The sequence below is a fragment of the Akebia trifoliata genome, chromosome 10, assembly GCF_017979445.1.
Source record: "Akebia trifoliata isolate Shusen 1 chromosome 10, ASM1797944v1, whole genome shotgun sequence".
In the NCBI taxonomy this organism is placed as follows: domain Eukaryota; kingdom Viridiplantae; phylum Streptophyta; class Magnoliopsida; order Ranunculales; family Lardizabalaceae; genus Akebia; species Akebia trifoliata.
In genome coordinates, this window is record NC_141384.1 from 3,985,763 (window position 1) to 3,998,420 (window position 12,658).

Genomic DNA, 12,658 nt, shown 5'->3' on the forward strand with positions numbered 1-12,658 from the left:
AGTGATTAAATAACAAATATAGTAAAAAAAATGTTGAACGATCCAAAATTATCTGGCTAAAACAGACTCGAATCAACCAATTCGATTGGGTTTGATCCGGATATGGATTACTCTAGTGGGATCCGAGCCGGATTCATATCTGAATAAATGAATTCGGGTCTGAACATGGATATACTTAGATTCGGCCCGAATCCGACCCATTTTGAGTTATGATTGTCAATGCTTGATGGGGGTTATACGCTGTACATAGGTGATACAGCGTCAAAGCACGAGATACTTGCTCAACAATAAACTATGGTTGGATAAGAGGATTGAATATGATCTGATGAGACGATAGGGCTCCTCGCCTCTCACCTTCAATGGCGGTCTTCTCTTCTGCTCATCTCTTCAGTACTCCTCCTCCAATCATCGCTCTGCAACTGTTTTTAAGTAAGTCCATCCCTTTAAATCTACCACTTATTTATTCAATTTCGTGATTTGGGTTTTATTTTTTCTCATTTTTTTGTGCTGTAGTTTCTTTGGTCGATTGATGAAAATCGATTTTTTTTCTATAATTATTGCATAAATTAGAGTCGACCCTCTTCTGGATATTGTTATTAATGATCTAAGACGAACGAAAATCTGGAAAAGGAGGGAACTTTAATTAATAGCGCAACCTTGGGAATTTTGAATTGCATTTTGATGCTTTAAATCGCTCAACCAAATGGTCCCATAATTTTTTTGATTCGTTAAGTACTCTATATTGGGGTTCTCAGTTAATCTAAGTAAATAGGAATTCTTATTTTGTGTGTTTATGTGTATAATGCCATTATCATTTTTCTTGATTTGGACATAGTGAAAATTTTGGAGGTACCATGAATGACTAAGTATACTAAATTACTTTAACTATACATGCATGTAGGAACCTAAATAAATTTTTATTGTAAATGCTATTGTAATGTGGTTATGTTACATTGGACACATACATGCATGTCGGGGTCCAACATAGGTACACGAGGATTCCAACAAGACTCCATTGAGAAACCCATAATGATGGCTCCTCCATACACATGTATTACATATTACTGTGATACTATTTTAGATGTATTTAATTCAGAATTAAATATATATAATATATATATATATATATATATATATATATATATATATATATACATATAGGGTCAGGTTCAAACGACAACCATTTCAACACACATATAGACAACGTGTTTTGTCTTATATGGGCAAAAATGTTTGGAATGGGCTGATTTTTTGTGAGGATGATCTCTGTGGTGAGGAGATCATCCTTGCCAAAAATCAGCTCATTATGAAACTTCTAGACCGTCCAATTTTTGTTGACAAATTATAGACCGTCCAATTTTTGTAAATCAATTTTGATGGGGTTAGAAGTTTTGGAATGGGATGATTTTTTGCCAGGATGATCCCCTCATCACAAAGATCATCCTCACAAAAAATCAGCCCATTCCAAACATTTTTGCCCATGTAAGACAAACACGTTGTCTATATGTGTGTCGCAATGTGTGTTGCAGGAACCCGACCCATATATATATATATGGGGTAGCGATCAAGGGCAAACTTTTCAGCAAACTTTTTGGCAAAACATTTTTCAAAACATAGGTTAGAGGTTTTGGAATGGGCTGATTTTTGGTGAGGATGATCTCTACAGTGAGGAGATCATCCTCACCAAAAATCAGCCCATTCCAAAACTTCTAACCCCATCAAAAACAGTTTACAAAAAACGGACGGTCCACGATTTTTTAGCTTGTAAATATGGGTTAGAAGTTTTGGAATGGCTGATTTTTGGTGAGGATGATCTCCTCACCGTAGAGATCATCCTCACCAAAAATCAGCCCATTCCAAAACCTCTAACTCATGTTTTGAAAAATGTTTTGCCAAAAAGTTGGCCATTGAACGCCCCCCATATATATATATATGGGGAAATGTTCAGCACCCTAAGTTTTACCACATACTTTAACAAACGTTTTTTGTCCTACATGGGTTAGAAGTTTTGGAATGAGCTGATTTTTGGTGAGGATGATCTCTATGATTAGAAGATCATCCTCCCCAAAAATCAGCTCATTCCGAAATGTTTAGCCCCATGTTTACACGTTGAAAAATCATGGACCGTCTATTTTTTGTAAATCAATTTTGATGGGATTAGAAGTTTTGGAATGAGCTGATTTTTGGTGAGGATGATCTCCTCACCATAGAGATCATCCTCACCAAAAATCAGCTCATTCCGAAACTTCTAACCCATGTAAGACAAAACGCGTTTGTTAAAGTGTGTGGTAAAACTAAGGGTGGCGAACGGGACCCTATATATATATATATATTATATATATATATATATATATATATATATATATATATATATATATATATATATAGGGAAATGTTCAACACCCTAAGTTTTACCACACACTTTAACAAACGTTTTTTGTCTTACATGGGTTAGAAGTTTTGGAATGGGCTGATTTTTGGTGAAGATGATCTCTATGATTAGAAGATCATCCTTCCCAAAAATCAGCCCATTCCGAAATGTTTAACCCCATGTTTACATGTGAAAAATTGTGGACCGTCTATTTTTTGTAAATCATTTTTGATGGGGTTAGAAGTTTTGAAATGAGCTGATTTTTGGTGAGGATGATCTCCTCACCATAGAGATCATCCTCACCAAAAATCAGCCCATTCCAAAACTTCTAACGCATGTAAGACAAACACGTTTGTTAAAGTGTGTGGTAAAGCTTAGGGTGCTGAACGGGACCCATATATATATATATATATATATATATATATATATATATATATATAGGGGGGCATTCAATGGCCAACTTTTTAGCAAACTTTTTGGCAAAACATTTTTCAAAACATAGGTTAGAGGTTTTGGAATGGGCTGATTTTTGGTGAGGATGATCTCTACAGTGAGGAGATCATCCTCACCAAAAATCAGCCCATTCCAAAACTTCTAACCCCATCAAAAACAGTTTACAAAAAACGGACGGTCCACGATTTTTTAGCTTGTAAATATGGGTTAGAAGTTTTGGAATGGGCTGATTTTTGGTGAGGATGATCTCCTCACCGTAGAGATCATCCTCACCAAAAATCAGCCCATTCCAAAACCTCTAACTCATGTTTTGAAAAATGTTTTGCCAAAAAGTTGGCCATTGAACGCCCCCCATATATATATATGGGGAAATGTTCAGCACCCTAAGTTTTACCACATACTTTAACAAACGTTTTTTGTCCTACATGGGTTAGAAGTTTTGGAATGAGCTGATTTTTGGTGAGGATGATCTCTATGATTAGAAGATCATCCTCCCCAAAAATCAGCTCATTCCGAAATGTTTAGCCCCATGTTTACACGTTGAAAAATCATGGACCGTCTATTTTTTGTAAATCAATTTTGATGGGATTAGAAGTTTTGAATGAGCTGATTTTTGGTGAGGATGATCTCCTCACCATAGAGATCATCCTCACCAAAAATCAGCTCATTCCGAAACTTCTAACCCATGTAAGACAAAACGCGTTTGTTAAAGTGTGTGGTAAAACTAAGGGTGGCGAACGGGACCCTATATATATATATATATATATATATATATATATATATATATATATATATATATATATATATATATAGGGAAATGTTCAACACCCTAAGTTTTACCACACACTTTAACAAACGTTTTTTGTCTTACATGGGTTAGAAGTTTTGGAATGGGCTGATTTTTGGTGAAGATGATCTCTATGATTAGAAGATCATCCTTCCCAAAAATCAGCCCATTCCGAAATGTTTAACCCCATGTTTACATGTGAAAAATTGTGGACCGTCTATTTTTTGTAAATCATTTTTGATGGGGTTAGAAGTTTTGAAATGAGCTGATTTTTGGTGAGGATGATCTCCTCACCATAGAGATCATCCTCACCAAAAATCAGCCCATTCCAAAACTTCTAACGCATGTAAGACAAAACACGTTTGTTAAAGTGTGTGGTAAAGCTTAGGGTGCTGAACGGGACCCATATATATATAGGGGGGCGTTCAATGGCCAACTTTTTAGCAAACTTTTTGGCAAAACATTTTTCAAAACATGAGTTAGAGGTTTTGGAATGGGCTGATTTTTGGTGAGGATGATCTCTACGGTGAGGAGATCATCATCACCAAAAATCAGCCCATTCCAAAACTTCTAACCCCATCAAAAACAGTTTACAAAAAATGGACGGTCCACGATTTTTCAGCCGGTAAACATGGGTTAGAAGTTTTGGAATGGGGTGATTTTTGGTGAGGATGATCTACTCACCGTAGAGATCATCCTCACCAAAAATCAGCCCATTCCAAAACTCTAACCTATGTTTTGAAAAATGTTTTGCCAAAAAGTTGCTAAAAAGTTTGCCCTTGAACGCTACCCATATATTATATATATATATATATATAATATATATATATATATATGGGAAATGTTCAGCACCCTAAGTTTTACCACACACTTTAACAAACGTTTTTTGTCCTACATGGGTTAGAAGTTTTGGAATGAGCTGATTTTTGGTGAGGATGATCTCTATGATTAGAAGATCATCCTCCCCAAAAATCAGCCCATTCCGAAATGTTTAGCCCCATGTTTACATGTGAAAAATTGTGGACCGTCTATTTTTTGTAAATCAATTTTGATGGGGTTAGAAGTTTTGGAATGAGCTGATTTTTGGTGAGGATGATCTCCTCACCGAGGAGATCATCCTCACCAAAAATCAGCTCATTCCGAAACTTCTAACCCATGTAAGACAAAACGCGTTTGTTAAAGTGTGTGGTAAAACTTAGGGTGCCGAACGGGACCCTATATATATATAGGGAAATGTTCAGCAACAAACATTTTGGCAAAACATTTTTCAAAACATGGGTTAGAGGTTTTGGAATGGGCTGATTTTTGGTGAGGATGATCTCTACGGTGAAGAGATCATCATCACCAAAAATCAGCTCATTCCAAAACTTCTAACCCCATCAAAAATGGTTTGCAAAAAATGGACGGTCCACGATTTTTCAACTTGTAAACTGGGGCTAGAAGTTTTGGAATGGGCTGCTTTTTGGTGAGGATGATCTCCTCACCGTAGAGATCATCCTCACCAAAAATCAGTCCATTCCAAAACCTCTAACCCATGTTTTGAAAAATGTTTTGCCAAAATGTTTGTCAAAATGTTTGTTGCTGAACGGGACCCATATATATATATATATATGGGGGGTGTTCGATGGCTAACTTTTTGGCAAAACATTTTTCAAAACATCAGTTAGAGGTTTTGGAATGGCGGTGAGGAGGTCATCCTCACCAAAAATCAGCCCATTCCAAAACTTCTAACCCCATCAAAAACAGTTTATAAAAAATGGACGGTCCACGATTTTTCAGCTTGTAAACATGGGTTAGAAGTTTTGGAATGGGCTGATTTTTGGTGAGGATGATCTCCTCACCATAGAGATCATCCTCACCAAAAATCAGCCCATTCCAAAACTTCTAACTCATGTTTTGAAAAATGTTTTGCCAAAAAGTTTGCCATTGAACGCTACCCTATATATATATGGGAGCGGTTCAGCAGCCCTAAAGTTTGCCAAACATTTTTCAAAACATATGTATGAAAAGCAAAAGAAAAACATTTCTACGCACCATAACTTAATAAAAGTAGACTTCCATTTCAAACCATGGTTGTGTTTAACAACTTGATAAATTAATGTATGTTGGATGTAGAAGTCATTTTTCATTGAAAATTACTATATAAAAGGTGACGTTAGCTATCTCAAGTGTTGTGATGAATGTGGGCGTCTGTCTATTTGTCAATGGGTGTCTGACCTAGAAAAAGTCATAGAAGTGTTGTGTTTACATAGAATGTTTGTAATTCTTTTACTTTTTTCTTAATTGTCAAACAAAATTCTACTTCTTTCTATAGTAATATACGTCCAAAAAATTTCTTAGAAACTTGGTTGTTACATTTTTTTTTATATACATATGTCTATTATTCATAGGCATATAACCTAATTAATATAACAGAAACTGCTTATAATTAATACCAATAAAAAGAAAACTATTGTTCATAACTAAGTACATCAAATTACTTTAATATGTATGCTTGTAGGTGCCAAACTAATTTATATTGATGCTATTATAATGTGGGTTATGTTACAAGGACACAGGTAAAATGAAAGCAATTTGATACATCTGTGCTACAAATTTATTGTATTCTATTTTAGTAGCATTTATATATATATATATGAGAAGTAAAAGAAAACATTATATGCATCATATCTTAATAAAAGTAGACTTCTAATTCAAACCATTAATGTTGTGTTTAACTTCTTAATAAATTAGTGTATCGTGGATGTAGTGCACCAATTTTTTTTCCAGTAAAAGTCATTTTTATAGAAAATTGTGATATAAAGGATGATACTATTTTACGTGATAGGATGTGTGTGTGTGATCATTTGTCGATGTGTGACCTGGGGCAAAAATCATTGAAATGACTTGTTAAGGTCACAAGTCTAAGTTCTATAACCTATAAACCAGTGAAATACCACTGATCTCTGATTAACATGGTATTAAGATAAGAGTATTTGGTTCCTATGTGGATATTCAAGTGAGGAAGTCCATCTAGTTGTAAAAGTCCAAATTGAGTTATGATATAATCATGTGCCAGCTTGATTTGTAGCCAAATCCCATCATTCCTGACATAATTATCCTTATCTTGCATTCAAGTCAAATTGCAGTTTAGATGTAAAGAAGTTTGCTAGAAATTATTCTTTCTTTTAATTACTACAATGGAAACACTTGCTTTAGGAAAATGCTAATCATGTACGAGACAATGTTAACAAACAATCTACTCCCAAAGACCTATCTGTGTGGAGATGGGAAGAACTATGAAGATAAGAGGTCACTCATAAGGGTGACGCACCTGAGAGTGGACGAAAATATACACTCAACACTCCCCCTCACTCGTAAGGGTGGAAAGAATCGAACCCGTGACCTATATGAACCTAACGCTCTGATACCATGTTAACCAACCAACTACTCCAAAAGACCGATCTGTTGGAGAGGGGGGAGAACTATGAGTATAAAAGAGGGTCACGGGCCTTAATTAAGGTATGACACACTTGAAAGTGGAGGAAAATATTGACTCAACAGATAGAGCTTCAAACATACTATTGGGATGGGAAAAGAAATTAACAGTGTTAATTTTATCTATATTTATTCAGAGTAGTTCACTCATCTCACTCATTTCACATTATTTAATGCAATACAACAACATCAAACTTAAATAATTATCCCAACCTGAGAAGGAGGAGAGCTACAACAAAGCCATAACCTAATGCAGTCACAATGACAGCAAGTCCAATGGTACATTTGAGGACCATAACCTTGCCCACAAAGTCACAATTTATGATGATCGCTATCACCGGTACTACTGCGCAAACAAAAGATGCACACAATGACATGGTGCAAACTGTGTAGACAAACTTCATTCTTTCATCGCTTGTTTTGTTGATGCTCAGTTGCAATAAACCAAAGGTCCCAGCTGTAGAGAACGAAATAATCCCAAAAGCAACCTTAAGCAAGTTCTTCGAAAATTGAACAGTTCTTTGAGCGTCACTTGACTCTACCTAGAGAGGATCTTAAGCATTAGTTTCCCTTACTCATATCAGCCAGTGTCTAAAATTATTTAAAGGGATATTCTAACTTCCAAGCCTTCATTGGGACGACAACATCCTCTACAATCATTTTTCTTTCATAAATATCATTAAAAATGGAAAGGAAAAAAAAAAAAAAAACATTTTTATTTTGTCTTTTATTCAAGAAGAAAAATAAGGGATTTGATGATCATTGTTCAATGACTTGAAAATCTTATATCATATTTTTAAAGGGAATTTATCGAAAAATATGTATGTAGAGCTTAGTAACGTCTGAATGAAGGCTTGTAGAACTTTGTATTCCCCTTATTTAAAATGCATAAAACATCACATTAAAATGTTTTCGAGTCATACACAACATTTGAGCTCCACTTAGCTTAGCACAATTTTTTTATTAACAACAAATTCAGATGCTTCAGTGTTGGACCTACACAGTAATAGTTAATACAAATTGAAACTTTCTTTTTGTTGGATTCATTATTTCTTCTCTTTCCACGGTGGGGTTTGAATAAATAATCTCGTGATATTTGAAAATTATTAATCATGCATTATATACATATAAATATGGGGCATGTTAACGTCGAAGACCTGATTGGGACATTAACATTGTTCACCACATGTTTTTTTAAATAATATTCATTATCACTTTATCTTTTACTGAAAAAGACAAAGGTATGTTAGTTTTTCACTTAATAAATACATTTGCATTGATTGCCAAAACATTTACTCCTACAAAAAGCATTTAAGTCAAGAGATTAAAATGTCCCTAATATTTATTTTGTAAATAAGAATTTATTATATAAAAGACCAACATATCTTTGTCTTTTCATTAAAAGACGAAATGTGAAGAGGTATTATTAGAAAATAAATTTGATGGACAATACTAATATCCTCATGAGGACTTGAACATTTTATATATATATATATGGGTCAGGATCAAGGGACATATGTAAAAATAATATAACATTAATAAATTTTCAAAATATGAGTTAGAAATTTTGGATTGAGCTGACTTTTTGTGAGGATGATCTCTATGATGGGAAGATCATCTGGAAAAAAAAAATCAGTCCAATCTGAAATTTCTAACCCAATTAAAAGTGATTTAGAATGTGGATCATAGATTTTTTGTCAATAATTTGTAAACCACTTTTGATGGATTTAGGAGTTTCAGATTAAACTGATATTTTGTGAGGATGATCTTCTCAACATAGTGACCATCCTCGCAAAAAATCAGCTCAATAAAAACCTCTAACCCATATTTTAAAAAACCATTGTTTTTACATGTCCCTTGAACCGCCCCCATATTTATATATAATAGTGAACCAAACATTTTTTTTAATCAAATATTAACAATACAAATGAAATGAAATGAAATTAGGTACCATTGGGACTTACTGATGGAGCAGATTCTCGAGCGCCAGTGCCTAATCTAGAAAATAAATTATAAGATAGCTTACCTGTGAATGGTGATGATGCTGGTGATGAGATGGAAGAAGATTCACCACAGAATGGTACCACGTCTTAAACCACTGTGTTATTATTTTAAGTACATTTGCTAGATTCTGAAGTGGATTCATTATGTCACCTAATAACATAAGAAGTTGAGGAAATCAGAAGGCCAATGCTTAAAATTCACTCCTAATAACATAGATGATGAAGTGGCTGAGATGAAAAGAAAAAGTTACTAAAACGGTATATTGTTCATTTTTTTTCCAAAATCAATAATTAACCATTTTCGAAAATTAAAATATTTTTGTTAAAATGTGGCAAAAATTCACTGTTTTATAAAACAAAACTTTTTTTTAACTGTTTTCCTGAGGTTAAAATGGAGAAATTACTTATTATTTTATAGAATAGGAAATTTTTTTTTTTTTTACTGTTTTGGTAAAATATTTTAATTTTGAAAATGGTAATTTACCGTTCTCAGAATTAAAATAAAAAATATGTTCTTTTGGTAAATTTTCAATTTTACTTCACCATTCAGTCCTAATTCATTCCCGTTCGATTTAATAAAAGATTATATAATACTTACCATTTATATATTTCAAATATATCATCGGACCGAATCTTTGTTGAATCGGAAAGATGGTTGATTCAAAATGGATCCAGTAAACCCAAATCCATTTGAGATTCAGATACCCGAGTTGTTAAACAGATGACATTTGGTAGATCTCGGTCTTCTTTCATAGACTAAATAAAATGACTTAAAATCCCTTGTCTCCAATTGTTTTCAATACACCCAAAAAACCTGTAAGGCTGAGCTTGAAGCTAACTGGTTTGGAAAAGGAAAATTCAAGGGCCTTTGATTAGAGATTAAAGAGATAGGTAATTACGTCTTTTATCTTTAGTCTATGAGTGAAGACCTAAGTCAAGCATAAGGATATAATCATATACACCAAAAACGCCTACATTTTCCCTTGACTTTGGATAAGTCGTGTCTGATAGATTAATGCAGAATGACTTCAACACTCTCATCTTTAACCTAAAATTGAGAGCCCTTTTGATTTCTCTGCCCAAATAATAATCTTAAACCTCTTAGATAAACCTTTTTAGCCTAGTTTTTAATCTTAAAATTAATTTATTTTAATCTCCAGACTTAAATAATAAGATAGGAATTTTGAAGTAGAAGATGATGAAATTTATTAATTTATTTATATAAAATTCTAATTTTTTTTAACAATAAATAAAGATGAGATTAAAAACAATGGATTGAGGATGAGGTTAAATAGATTAAATTTAACCTATTATAGAGATTGAAGAGCTTGAACATGGTCTAATTTTAAGAAGAAAAATTATGACTTTTTAGCTTCAAAATGAAAATGAGGGTATTTAAATTAATTTTTACTTACTTAAAACAGAAGAAACATGGTCAAAGGGGATATAACATAAACTTGAAAACATGGGGTATTTCAAACATTCACCCATTGAAAATGATAAGGTCCCAATTATTCAATTTTGGGACCACAATTGCACTAAGATTACCATTACATAAATGTTAGTTCATTTAAATAATTGCAAAATTATTTTATTTATCCAAATTAATAGAGCTAATGATATATTAGTGTTAATTGTAGCGCACGTGGAAGCTAACAAATCGCGAAACAATTACGGTTACAATACAAGAGCCGAAAGGAAGCATCCAGAAAAATCTCGATCGATTTGGGCGCCACGTCACCACGCCGCGGCTAGGCATGACCGCGTCGCGGTCATCTCGAGGAATTTGCCCTCGAGATTTTCACAAAAGCTTCGGTGGTTGTAACTGAATGGGTAGTTTGAAGCGAATCATCTGAAAAGTTAATCCGATTGCCCGAATACGAACATTATAAATTTGAGGGTTGATTTTAGAGAATGGTCCTTCTCCTTGCTCTCTTCTTCTCTAAGTTTTGATTTCTCCTCTTTGTAATTCTCTGCAATTTTCCTTTGAGTGAGATCTTGAGTGTAGTGAGAACATCAAGAGGAACCACTCATTGTTTATGTAATTGTTGGAAGAGCTATAAAAGGAGAATTTCGGATCGATCATCGTCTTCATCTTCTTCACCCATATTCTTTGCTTTTTATTAATTGTTACAATTATGAATCTTGCAATGAGTGGCTAGAATCTTCTTAGAGAGTTCAATAATGCCAGAGCAAGTCCATCCATTTAATGTAGTTTCAAATTCATTATTCTTGCTTATCTTGTTAAATATTCTGTAAATTCTTCTTTGATTAGATCCTTTAGCTTATATTTCTGATTCAACTTTGATAGCCATTACTTAGATAAGTTCAAGAATGGCTATGCTCTGTGAAGAATCAGAATATAGATTAAGCAATCTCAATCAGATTAGGATTTACATGAATAACTTCTAGTTACTTTCGTTGATTAAACGGCTCCACTTTCCGATCCATGAGCAATGACTTGCTACATGGATTGAGTTAGATTCAGAATTAATCTGCATTGTGGATGGTTTGCAAAGGCTACATTGAACTCTCTAATCCTTCTCTCTTAGAATTTCAATCTTTATTTTCTGTTTAGATTTCAATTTAGTTTCTACTACAACTTTGTTTTGTTTTTAAAACTAATCTGTTTTCCAATTCTGTTTTGGCATTTTTATCCGAATGAATCCGTAAATCCTCATTGTCCCTGTGGAACGAATTCGACTTACCCAAAGTCCATTTCTTAATCTTAATCTCTGCATTTATTTAGCAAGTTTTACAATCGATTAGAAAACTGAAAGGTTATCACAAAGAGTCGTGATTTTTGGATTCGCTTTTTTCACTCGATCATCTATTCGACTGACATGTCAAGGGCGTAAAATCATAGGTCTATTTCCTTGTGATAACTAAGTAAAGGACCGAGTGAAAAATTGGAGTCCCAAAATCATTAGCCTGTCACAAATATTAACCAGAATATAGGATTTGTTTAAAAATATGACATTTCATCAACTTAAAAATATGGAGGATATCTCAAATATATATTAAAATATAGGGTGTTTTAAATGAATCAGAATGTTTAAGGGCATCATGGTCAAAGGGCCATGTCATTAAACATGGACTTCAATGGTTTTCCAGATGAGTTGGGATCTGATGCACCCAGGTAGAGGATTGAAACCCTTCTCCCCCACACGTAATTCACAATCTAAGGAATTATGTAAAATATCTCCTTTTTAAAATTTTCTCCCTCATTTCAACACATGCCACGTAACTCACAATAGGAATTACGTAAAATATCTCCTTTTTAAGATTTTCATACGATCTGGACTCGTTCCAGATGTAAAAGGAGGAAAACGTATCGTTGTTTTAAAACATGGCGAGTCACGTCAGCACTCGGTCAACTCGACTCGTTGTACCAATCCATGAAGTGGAGAAAGAGAGACATGATTCGAACGTTGAATCAAGAGTCATGAACAGAGGATCAAAACTTGGAATCAATTTTTTTATTCATTGGCGAGTCACATCAAATCTCGCTAAACTCGACTCAGTCTACCCTTCCAGATGGGGATGGAGAGAGAGAGAGAGGATGAA

At 33.9% G+C, this 12,658-nt stretch overlaps 1 long non-coding RNA gene across 1 annotated transcript; it reads left to right on the top strand.

Moving 5' to 3' along the window:
- Positions 1–272: 272 nt before the first annotated feature.
- LOC147392839 (uncharacterized) lies at positions 273–11,214 on the top strand. The gene is made up of 3 exons (XR_015182266.1): positions 273–429; positions 9,036–9,168; positions 10,732–11,214. It is a non-coding gene; the product is annotated as an uncharacterized LOC147392839 (long non-coding RNA).
- Positions 11,215–12,658: the final 1,444 nt, after the last annotated feature.